Genomic DNA, 13,075 nt, shown 5'->3' with positions numbered 1-13,075 from the left:
TCCTCTCTTTTTTTTTAATTCCCACCTTTGTTTTTTTCTAAAGTGTTTTTTGTGATTTACCTTGGATTATCCTTTGTGCCAACATTTAACAGCAGTATTTAGTTTTCACTGGCTTAGCATGCTGAAATAAGTTTTCCATATTGTTAAAGAAGGTTATGGTCTTTTGCTGTTCATACTATTCTGTACATTTAAAAGTGCCTTTTTTCATAAATTAGGAAGCGGCCTTACAGATATGTTTAACAAATGTGTTATTTTTACTGTCTTATGGTGTGATTGCACTTGTTTGTCATTTCTACAATTCCCAAGTAAATTTGTGCAAGATTACATTCTTAAATCACTCTTATTCCAGGAGACGTAGTAAAGGTTTTCTAATGGTAATTGTTTGCAAAGGGTGGAGGTTATTCAAGCTTCTGAAAATTAGGCATCCTCTTTACTGAGTCCAACTACAAAACAGTGAATGTTTTACAACTGTAGAGTGCAAAACACTTCATACTGTGTGGGTTTTGGCAAATGCTTAATTTCACTATTGTTCGCTTAATATAGCTTAAAAATCCATTATTATAGCAATAAGCATTTCATTTGAAATAGTGGTTTTGTTTATTTATTGATCACATACTACTTTACACAGATAAAATTGTTTATATAGTACTGTGATTGTTGTTTTTATCACTGTTTACCTCTTCTGATTTAATATTTTCTCCCTGTTTATAATTCAAGATGACAAAATTTTCCAAGTAGTACTTAAGTTACCAAGTTCTTAGAACAAATATAGGCTCTTGTGTAATAGGAATTAGTATAAATACTGTGTGGCAGAAGTCAGGTTAACAAGTTTGTTGCTTTCTCTAGTAGTGACCAATAATTTTTTAACCTTTCACTTTGTCCAAAACTGCTATTTGTAGCAAAAATCTGTAACTACAGTCGTTTAACTTGACATGTAAGATCCTGAAAATTAACATAATCAGAAATATTTTTTTAACTTATACATTTATGTTGTTAGTGGTTTTCCTATGTTGGGCTCATATGGCAGAGCTAGTCCATACTTCAGAATTTGTGTGCAGAGCCATAAGGTGCTTCATTTTAAAGCAAAGTGGTGGGGTTTTTTTGTACTTCATGCTGTAAGTGACATCTGGGACTCTTGAACAGGCTGTCTGTTTGTGAATTTATGTATGTGCGTTTACAGACAGGCTGCACTTGCAGTGCTTGTCTCTCTTCACATTTTGTCAGTCTATACTGAGTTTTTTTGTAAGGATCAGGGTTCCCATATATTGCTTTCTGATAAACTAGTTTCATGTACATCTCATTACTTTATCCAGTGTTGGGGTTTCCAAGCCATGCTGCTGAACTCTGCAAGGCAGCTACTTTTTCCTTTCCAGCTCCAGAAAGCATTAATCTCCTTGGTGTTTCTTAGTAACAGAAAGGAACGATGAGTCTAGCCATCCAACCCCCACTTGTGATAATCCAGTGAAATGCCTGGAATTTGTCAGTCTGAGTTAAAAATGTGATACTTGCTAAGTGAGGGGCAATTAGTACAGTGTTACTGTTTGAGTGATAGGTGACACATTGGTACATGTAGGTGTACATTGGGATAACTGCTATACCTTTTGAGGGGAACTGTGGAAGGTGACTTGGAAGAATATGCTCTGCTGATCCTCCTCTTTTTAAATAGTTAAGTGCTCTAGAGTATGTGCTTTCAGATCACAAACAACTTTTCTGCTTCCATGTTCAAAGTCTTCCCTAGATTAGGTTGTTTTCTTGTGATAGGCTTTTTTCCAAAGTATGAGGACTTTGTTTATACATAGGCTGAATACATATCTCTCATCAGTTCTGTGGAAACCTGTGTATGCTTTTGGATGAAGTGATGTTTATTAATTGTTTTTCACTTAATCCATAAGAAATAATTTCAGCCATTGTTGGAACAGTTAATGCTTAAGGCCTGCTTCAGCAGGTTGCAGTTGTAAATAAAGAATGGATTTTCTAATCAATATAGTTTTTAAACTGTGGGGAAAACAAAGCAACAAAGAACCTCAAACAAAACAAAACAACCTAAACCCCCTAGAACAAAAAACCCCATCCAGTACTTGAACTGTATCAGAATGAGTCAGTTGCATCTAACCTGATACCATTTCCCAAGCTTTCAGCTTCTCACAGGAATGCACCGAGCTGCGTCAAGGTAGAAATCTTTGCCCAGAAAAACAGAGCTCAGCTCATTGCTGTATGCAAGTTTTAGAGAATTACTAATTGTATGTTCTGTTGAAACTTTTTTTCTTTAAAGGAGTCCAAATGTAAAGGGGCTTGGCAGGTGAGGTTGGACACTCACCATAAGCTGTTGTTCAGAAAAGTGAATGATGGGGAGGTACTACAGACTTCAACTTCCTCAGGAAATATTAGCAGTGGAGAATAGGATCAGGAATGATTATAAAAAAATTAAAATCTGTGCATAATTTTCTGTCCAGTTCATCATATAGAACTTGTAAGCATGCATTTCCAGGGAAGTGAGACAATAATAGAAGGTGTAATTTCAGAAAGGTGTCTGCAGTTGGTGCACGCACAAATAATGAAGGCTAAATATAATATATGAAAAGCAAGTGATTAAAATAAAAATACTTAGCAATAACAAATATAAACTGCACAGAGTTTTACTGAAGTTTCCCAAAGAGAAGGCAAATCAGTGAAGACAGTAGTAGGAAATGAGGCATATGGCATGATTTTTCATGTGGCTTTAAAACCTGTCTGGACTCAGTTTGACAGTTTTTGATTTAAAGCAAATATTTTTCACTATTTTTGTAACTAACGTGCTTTCAGATAATTACATCCAACCTAAATAACTACAGGACTTTTTTTTCCTTTCTTTTTAATGTAGTTTCCCTTTTAGAGCTGTGTTTATTGACTTAGATTAGGATTGGACTGGAGCCAGGGACAGTCATATCTAGTCTTTGGGTTTTTTGTTACAAATCAGTTTTTGTTACAAGGTTCAACAAATATTTTTGATTATTTATGTTAGTTCTATTGTGAGTTCTTGCCAAAGATACATTGTATTATAACCAAAACAGATGTTCTAGTTTAGACAAGTGTATTTGTTTTAACAGGACCAGAAATGTAAATGAAACAACATTGTTTTCAGCATTAACATGGCAGATGATGAACTTTCAGGATTTCATTGGCCTTTTTGGATTAAATGAAAATCTTGAAAAAATATTTCAGGAATCTGTTTTTCTTTGATTGCTGTCAGTTTGAGGCATCTTGGAAATGAAAGCTATCTGAATGACAGGTGAACTATGCTAAAGCAGGACAAAACAAACAGCTCAATCTTTGTATTTGGCAAAATCAAATCACAATTTCTCTTTCAGCCTCAATGGTTTTGTTGTCACAATACAAGCATTCTTACTGATCTGACTCTTATGTGCTTGCTGCATTAATGCACACTCAGAGTAAAGTATTTCAGCTTGTATTTAAAAGGAAGTTTGTTAAGTGTCAGGAATTGTTAATTGTTTTCAACATGCAGCATAGAATGCAGCCAGGCAAGTGTATTTTTTGTTGCTGTTTAAATGGGTGGGTGTTTAGTTTCTGTCTACTTGGTTTTCAACTTGATGTAAAATCCTTTTCTGCCACTTAGAGCAAAATCTTTTCTTACCCTCAAGACTTTATAAGCAATGTAATTAATAATTTACTGCTGTTTAAGTTCAAACACTTGTGTACTATGACGAATAGGGGAAAGTCTGTCATGTCTTGTAAAGTTCTCATTGGGTTTCCTTTAATGTTTAAATTATCTGTTTTAAAATACTTCGAAATGTTCTGCCAAGGTAGAATAGGGCTGTAATACCTTTTGAAGTTGGACCTTGGTGGCAAGAAATTGATTTAGAAATGTTTGTTCTATGGGATTTTAGGTCCACTTCTATTTTATAGGTGTCTGCACATGCTTTAAATATCCTTTTCAATTTAAATGTGTGTTTTATGTTGTTGAATATCTACATTATGCTCTCTCAGCTTTAACAAATGCCACTTTCAAGTTCCATGCCTCTACATTTCTAATGTTACACTAGCTTAATTCCCATTACTTTTCTGCTTCATAGCACTCGCAGTTTGAAAGGGACCTAACATTCGGGCTCACATTATGATAATTAGGTTTCAAAGCAGTGTGGGGGGATTAAGATGTCTGAAGTCTAGTTGCCGAATAAAGTTCAGAACTACTTGTAAAACTTGTTTGAGTGGTTAACAGAAGTGGTTTTATTTATTCAGTGCTCATGCAGCATTAATCCGTATTTCATCAGGTACCCACAGCGCTGTAACTCTAGATGTGACCTTGGGACTTAATTTACCCCATCTCAGTTTTCCTTATTAATGTGCCATGAAAGAGGTACATGAAAGATAGCCAACTTCAAAGCACCTTTTCAAATAAAGTGGTTGATATGAATCCTCTGGTATTTAACACTGTCTGTCAAATGTTTCAGCTGGTTTGCATCCTTTTACAAGCTATTGCTTGCTGCATTAATGCAGTTGTTTCAAGTCTGTTGAGAGTATGAAGGGGGTAGGGATATGGGAAACTTTATTCCTATTTATTTTTGATTGTGTTTCCTTTAAGCTGTTATTTTTGTCTGTTAAGCTATATAACTCTCTTGATGACACGTTTATGTACACACACCTACACACCTTAGGTCATTAGTTGTCTGATCCAGAAGGTGGAAAGTAGTTTGGAAAGTTTTGGCTAAAGGAGTACATATTCAGCGGAAACAATGCACACATCTGAAATGAGCACTGAAGAGCCTTTGTTCTGCTGTCGTCTCTTTCAAGCTCTAGTGGAGTCATGAGAAGTCCTAAACAGTGAAGAACTACTTTGAGGGACAAAGAGGTTTAAAATGTGTGTGAAGAAGACATAGTCAATGAAAACATTCTAAATTATGTAGTGATTTCTAGCCGAGCTGTCCTTCCTCCCTTACTTATAAGTTATGTTCTGTTGTGATTATTTACCACAGCTGAATGATCATGCATACTTCAACTGAAAAATAATTTTGCATGTACTTATATTTAGAGGAGACAGTCCTGTAAGTTGGAACCTCACTCTGTATAGAGATGACTTCCTCCTCCTACTGTTGGTTGTTTATAACTTGGGTAGTAATTTATCTATTGTTCAGTACAACATGGACTGGAGCAAGTGACTGCATTTAAAATAGGATCCAGTGCTTGTTCCTGGTGTATCCATAGACTGCTCTCAATGTTGAGCTGGACCCATACTATATTCAAAATGGGAAATTCAGAGGTGATCTTTGCCTTTGAAGCAAGGATTCACCTCTGCCCTGACTGTAGCCACCTGTACCATCTCTAGCTGTGTTTTTCTGAGGGGAGGGAGGGAAGTGGGTAAGCAGTGAAGTTGTGGTGGGGCAGGGGAAACAGGAGATGGTAATAACTTCTGGCTTGTATACCCTGAATTTAAAACTTTATGAAGCAAACTGTATAAATTATACACTTAATAATTATGGAGCTGTCTTTGATATTTCAGAGAAATAATTCATAGTTTTCAGGATGAGAACAAGGACTAATTAGAAGTATTTTGATGTAGTTAAAGAGATTATTAATTCCTTTAAGTTCAGAAAAAAACTAAGTTACATATGGTGTCTAGATTTCAGCAATGTGAAAGCAGGGGGTCAGGAAGCAAATGTTACTAGTGAAAGAGATGTAAATCTTAAGGAAAAAGTCAACTTTTCCAGAACACTGGGACGTGTCGTTTGACTTGTGTCCAAGGGAATCTGCGGTAAAACAGTCTGCGGGGAGAGAGGAAGTTTTGTGCAACCTCCCTTCTGTGTTTTCTTTCTAAGAGTTTATAAAAGTTATGCATTCTCAATATGTAAATCCTTCGAGTCTTTAAGGGGTACTAAATAAATAAAAGAAAGGGAAGATTTTAGGATGAAAAGTCATTAAATGTGTGACAACATGACTAAGGGCAGTAATGCATTCTCTTCAGTTAGAAATGTACTGATCTCAAATATACTTTTGCAAATCAGATAATTACAGTGAGAAATTGAACATGAGTTCTTTCTCTCCTTTGTTTTCTCACAGAGAAGCCATTTATATTTAGGATTTCAAAATGAATTCTCTGTTTTCAATTTTAAGTGCCCCTCTGAGCAGTAGTTTGAACACAGGCTGTTTTCTTATAGATCTTTGTTATTTTCAGATTAATGAAACAACTTTTTTTAAGATAATCAGCTTGACTTCATCTGGCATTGCAGTACAGCAGCAGTTAGGTGAAAAGGGAAAACCCTCCAAAAATATTTGCAAACACAAAACAAGAAATTGTTGGAAAGGTAAAAGGTTTTTGAGAAACACCAGAGAAAGAAGGTGCAGTGAGCAAGAGCTACCATTTCTGCATGGAATGTGCCCATCAGGTCCCTGGTGGCAGTTTTGGCATGTGTGTATTGCATGATGTATGTTTGTAGAGCAAAACTAGGAGTTTTCCTAAAACTCATTTAAGACGAAATCAGATTTAGTCTTAATTTAAATGCACAGCACAAGACTAGTAAAGGTATACTGTGTGAGTAGGGGATTTTCTTTTGGGTGTGTTTGACTTCATTAGTAGAAGTCTTTAAAACAGTTATCACTTCACATTTTGTGGTGGTCAGTGTTTACAATGCCATCTCCTTTCTTAAGGGCTTTCTGTGTTAACAAATTCCTCTGGCCTAAATTCTCTTGTTCAAGGCTATTTCCAGAGCCCAGAAATAAAAAAAAGGTTTTAATAAATTTAAGGAAGATGACTACATCTGAAGTTTCCTGGATTGCTCCAGTCAAACAAAGGAGAACAACAAGGATGGTGAAGGGCCTTGAGGGAAAGCCATATGAGAACACCTGAGGTCACTTGGTCTGTTCAGCCTGGAAGAGACTGAGGGGAGACCTCATTGCAGTTACAACTTCCTCATGAGGGGAAGAGGAGGGATAGGCACTCTAATGACCAGTGACAGGACTTGAGGAAATGGCCTGAAGCTGAGTTGGGAGGTTTAGGTTGGATATTAGGAAAAGATTCTTCACCCAGAGGGTGTTTGGGCACTGCAACAGCTCCCCAGGGAAGTGCTCACAGCACCAAGCCTGACAGAGTTCAAGATGTGTTTGGACAATACTCTCAAGTACATGATGTGACTCTTGGGGATGGTGCTGTGCAAAGCTGGGAGTAGGACTTGATGATAATCCTTTCAGGTTCCTATCAACTCAACTTTTTCTTTCACAGAATAAGCTAATTTCTGTGTTTGGTATTTCTGAGGAGGCAAGTTACGTAACAGGACAAAATTAAACTTTTTATTTTAGACTGAAGGGATTTAGATTATTATTTAATGTGTTTACAACTTTGAAGTTTTTCTGTCCTTTTTGGTCAACACTGCAAGGTTCTTACCAGTTTAATATCCTAGAAAGAAAGCTCTTATTTAGCAGAACGAACAAGACAATAGTATAAAATGTCCACTTCTCCCATAATTGCTGTATTTATTTGATTCCACATCCTTTTTTCTGTCAAGAGTTACCAAACCACTCTTCATTGCAGTTGACACACTCTTACCATGTTTGGAGTATCAGTAGAGATACCAAAGGATGGAACTTTAAAATCAACGTGAAAGGCCGTGTGCAGGTCTCAGCACTGTGTGCCATCTTGTACTTCTTGGCAGGAGAAGCCAAGGAGCCTTTTCTTAAGAGGTAACTGAGTGGTTGCCAGGGTCAAGGGATGGCTCAAGGAATGCAAGAAGCTTGAGGAAGTGGTGCAGAAAGAATGAGTGCAGTCAGGGAATAAGGGGCATGGCATCTTGAAGGTGCTTCCTCTAGACAGGCATGCTGAAGTACAGCCTGTGGGAACTTTGTGCAGCTGTGTCCTCATTTGAGCTGTGTGTTCCTCGCCTGTTCAGTGCAGCAGGCTATGTCAAGAGAAATTTCCCACTCTTCCCTGATCATTTGTGAGCATGAATGGGTGGTGTTCAGTCCAAGCTTAAAATTGAGGTTTGGACTTGAGCTGAAAAATGTGACCTAATATTGCTTCTCAGACTGAGCATTGGAGAATTCTCCTCCAACAGCTGCACATAGGAGTTTTTTCCCAATACTTTGTTTATTAATTCCTTTTTAAGTTCAAGTAAGCAAAATACCCTTGTTTCATGTATCTCCAGAGTGTGTTTGAAAATGCTGTCTATTCATCAGAAGGCATGGAAGGTTAGAATTTGACCCATTAGTGTGAGGTCCCACATGAAGAAAATTAGTGAAGCTTTAATAATCCAAGACTTAATTGTTCCAAACTTGGTATTGATACTGATACCAAACAAACAGAAAAGCTTAGCCTTTCAGGTAAGCTGCTGCTGCTGCAGCTTTTTAAGAGCTTCCAAAATGAGCATGCATGGTTCTGTAGTTTCAGGTGGCTTTTTTTTCTTTGAAGTAACGTGTGTGGTCAACCTTAGTTTCTGTCGCAGTGGAAATGGAATGTAGTCAAATTTGGATGTTACCTGATAGAACACATTGAGAGAAAGTAACTGAGCTGAGTAATGATTGTTCTTTGATGTATTTTTGATTTGCAGATCATTTGAAATTTACTGATGGCAGTGTAAAAAAAATCACTCCAGAGACTCTAAGCCTACTTGCAGTGGGCTGTGCTCTTTCATGTCCTATTTTAAACGTCTTGAAAGTAACCTGTGAACCACAGGTTGAAAACCATTGGGTTTGCACCTGAAAATAACAGAAAGTACAAACTGTTTGAAATAGATGAAATCCTCCTTCTCATTTGTATTTGCAGAACTTTAATTATGGGAATTTAATTATGGGAAATTGGGGTGTGGTTCTTATTACCATGTGTGCATTTTCAGCTGCTGGTCTTCACCCATTGCCTAGGTGAAACGGAATTGCTCCACACTAGTATGGTATTTTCGTGCTAACAACAGTCTTTGATGCTGGAAGTGAATGTAAATTAATTCTAAAATAAATGATGCTTGTGGCATTTGGCATATTACTCTATTATCCTTCTTATACATAGGAGGCATCAGAAACACATATGTGTGTTTTAAGTGACTGCGTCATGAAATAGCTATTGGTAATTGGCAATTGGTAAATTTTCACTAGTAAAGATTGAGAAACTTCATTTAGGCTCCTTACTATGTAAAGAAGCTCTAACAGGAGTTATTTGTGAAATCCTGTCAGGAGTTAATTAAAATGGAAGCATGCAAATGTAGTGTGAATAATAGTGTGAGAGCATCCAGATGAAAATTATATAAATACAAGATGATTTGTAATGTATTAAGACTGAGTTATTGCACAGTCAGAGCTGGTTGTATATTTGGGTAGTGTTTTGTCTTCAAGTAGACATTCTGTAAGAATCTAATGGAGAAGTAAGCATTTTTCCATTTGTGTGAGTTTGCCAGTAATATGTTTTTACTTAAGCTGAGATTCTGCCAAAATTCATACCTATTCATTTGTAAAACCACATTTGCTGTTCTGCATTTTAGCTCTTACTGGGCATCCTTTATTGTTGTGAGATGTGATATATGGATTTACTTATTTATTTAAACTTAGTCTGCTATTAGATTTGATGCTGATAGCAGAAGCTTAGAACAGGCACTTAGATTACATTCAGCTGCCAAACATAAGATGTCTTCATTTTAGTGTCTTCTAGCTGTCAGAGGGATGAAATTTTTCATCCTAAGGCATAAATGCTCTTATTAGTGGGGAAAAGTTTCTTTATTGTTTGAAGTATCAATATTGTTGAGATCTGCTAAAAATGAAAGTTTGTGGGCAGATCCTAACTTTAGGTAAAAATCTCCCCCAAAAAATATTTTCAGGGTTTTTTTAGTAGTAAACCTCAGGAAATCACCTCCTGTGCTACTGCTAACAAGTTCCCCCAGTACTAGGAGAGCAACTCGTGCAACCTTTGCTTTAAACCCAAAAAAAGACAAAATGCATTGGATTTTAGGAAGATTTGAATATTGAACATTTATGACCTCTAAGTGTCTGATAGCCCGGAATATTCTACGACTGAGAAGCAAATGCAACCTGTCTGTCAGTAAAGCAAGAGCTCTTTCGCTCTGCATTTACCTGAAATTGCAATTTCTCATCCTGATTTCAGGCTATTGGCTCTTAGAGGCTGTTGGCAGTGCAGGAGTGAGTGCTGCCCATGTTGCACTTTCCCTCGGAGTAATTTTGTGTGATGCTGAAACTGGGAGTTATGGCTGCCTGGACTCATTTAACTTTTCTTATCTACAAAGTGCATGGCAGTCTTAAGAGCCCCATGAATGACATTGAAAGAAGCCACAGCAACAGGAGATACTCAGCACACTTCTGTTTTTTTCAGGGCATGAGAGGCAGAGAATATAGACATGCTGTGTGTCTCAAAGGGACTTTGAGTAGGTTATTTCAGCTTGAAAAGGGATTAGACTTAGATGACTGCGGTGTCATGTGGTTGTAACTGAAGGTGCCTATTGAGGATAATTCCTTTCTATAACTGAGTCCCAGCAGTTTTGTCAATGATGAGTAAGTGGAGAGAGGGCCAAATGATCTGTTTGTCGTGGTGAGTGATACGGAGGCGAGAAACTGCTCCTGAACAGAGACATCAAAATGCACAAGCTGCATGAAGCATCTTCTGCAGTACCCACCCCTCCTGCAGCAACAATGAGCAAGTGCAGGGGAGAGGGCAGAGAGGAGAGAGTGATGCTGGCTTTCTTCTTCCTTTTCAGTTTTGGGGGCAGATTGGTGTTGCTTGGGTGACTCCATGCACAGTTGTAAATGTAATCACATCCATCTAGCAGTTCTGCATGTTTAGATATTTTCCTTTCCTTATAATACCTAATGCTCCTGAAAGTGAATTTGTTGCTCACATAGAAATAACATTTTTGCTTTAATCATATTTGCAATTGCAGTTAATATTAGTTTCTAATTAAATCAGATTTTTTTATGTAGCAGCAAATATTATTCAAACAGCTCAGCTGTCTGTGGATGTTTCTATATCAAAAGCCTGAAGGTGGGAGTGATGATGTCTGTCTATAAGCAGCTATAGTTATTCCTTATAATAAATTGGCTTTTCATGTAAAACTTCTCTCTCAAACCTAATTAAATTTATATTTTCTAAAACTTCTTTGGCAGCTAAGGCAACATGCCTACTGCCTGTTCAGTTCTTTCATTGGGTTGAACTAGAACTAACATTTAGATAGAATACATTTTGACATTTGAATTTGATGTAAATGTTTCAGGGAAACATGCATCCTCCATGGGTTATTCTCTTGTCACCACTATGATGTTGTACTGTAAATATACTTTGTAAGTGGGCTTTCAGTAAAACCAGTGATGCATTTATTGCTTGTTCTTGGTCTATTTTTCCTCATAGTATAAAATTACAGCTCCAAGTTACTTTTTTTCTTTTTAATTAAAGTTATTTTCTAGAACTTTGTCATTTTTAAGTAAATCAAACTGGATATTCTTGTGTTACTTCTCAGTGATTGTCTCTGCAAAAGGAAATGTCAACTCTACTTTTCTGCTGTAAGAGTAAATAGAAAGAGACATTGTCAATTTGAATGTTTTAAAATGAAATAATTTTGATATCATGATATAGTATCTTTTTAATATATCCCGTTTTTCCAGCTAACAAGAACAGTAAAAAGACTTTTAAAGGAACGTTTAACTCCTTTTAAAGGAATGCTTAAGGCGCACCTGTTGACTGTTCCTCTTGTTAACCCCTGCTCCTGTGGGGAAATGGCTCTGCCATCATCTTGGTGCTTGTACCTGAGTGTCCACAGGCACTTGGTGCTGCCTTGGTTGTAGCTTTCTCCTTGGGGGAGCTTGTTGATGATCTCATGGCCTTTCTGGAGAAGACCACTCACTCACTGGAAAGTCTGAGCTCATTATTAGCAGATCAAGCTAGAGGAAATTATTTTTCCTCTTATTGGCTTCTCTTTGGTGAAGCAGTTACAATACATTATAGGTTACTGGACTTCGTACACTAACAGGAATAATGTTTTCTGATTGAGACAAGATTTTAAGCCTGGGGTTGTTCTGGTGCTATGTGAGAAGAAAAAAGTGGTGGCACCTAATTCAAAGCAGATTCTATTCAGTTTTATGATCTGTAGGAAATTTCTTCCAGGTTTTTATAAAGTAAAGATACAGATTAAATGCTGATTTGTGTCAATATACTTTATTTAGTATGTGATGCATAAAATGCAGAATTAATTATTTTTGGCTCAACTGTGAATATTAGCATTATGAAGCAATGCTCGTCTGTAGGTTCATATTAGGTCATGATAAAATAAAATTTATAATTAGTACAGTGGACTTTAAGCAAGATGCTTTCTTTATGTAAATTGTATTTGACTCATCTGAAATACCAGTTCTAGCATTCAGTGCAGGTTGAAGTCTTAGTGATTACAACAGGTCTTGTCAGAATTGTAATGGAGTATGTATGGTTTGAGTTCATGTCTATTCCTTATTTATGAGGTTTTTGTAGGTTAGTTTCCATTGGATTTAATGACAGAATACAAGTTTGGGGGTTCTTTAGTGTGTTACACTTAATATAATTAGATTGCATGAATCACATCTTGCATGCGGTGATGGTGATGTTGTGATCTTTTATGAACTTCAGAGGAAGTCAAGACTTGGAGCTTGTGAAATGTTTGTTCTAGTTCTCAGGGTAAGATTAAACTCAAATCCAGGACATGCCAGTTTGTTGTATTAGTATTCTTAAAGCGTTATTTATATGTTTTTTAAGTATTTCAACATCTTGACAGAATTCTGAACATACCCATCTGGCTAATTTTATAAAGAAATTTTGAATATATAGTTTACAAATAATTACATGGCATTTCAGGATTAAATTCTCCATTATGCAAATTTATATTAAAAAAAAAAAGGATAGTGGAAATTTGATCCTTCATATTAAAATCTCCACCAGCAGTTCCTTAATGTAATATAGATCTGAATTTAGCTGATGTTTTGTTTGTGCTTAGACTGGGAAGCCTATCTTTCCTTGTGGGAACAAAGGGGAGTATTTCATGTTTGTACCTTGTTCTTTTGCTGGAGGAGGAGTCTGTTGCCCCATGTGTGCAGTGGGTGCAGGAGATGCTGTCAGCCTCATCCCAGCTGCCCA

General features: G+C 36.7%; 1 protein-coding gene across 2 annotated transcripts in view; it reads left to right on the top strand.

Annotated features, from left to right (window-relative positions):
• Positions 1-13,075, top strand: part of SRBD1 (S1 RNA binding domain 1) — a 126,651-nt gene that overhangs the window by 35,605 nt on the left and 77,971 nt on the right. The window lies entirely within an intron of this gene.

The sequence above is a fragment of the Geospiza fortis genome, unplaced genomic scaffold, assembly GCF_000277835.1.
Source record: "Geospiza fortis unplaced genomic scaffold, GeoFor_1.0 scaffold41, whole genome shotgun sequence".
NCBI classification, from domain to species: Eukaryota; Metazoa; Chordata; class Aves; order Passeriformes; family Thraupidae; genus Geospiza; species Geospiza fortis.
Note: the sequence above shows the minus strand (reverse complement) of the source record. Positions and strands in the feature narration are given on the sequence as shown.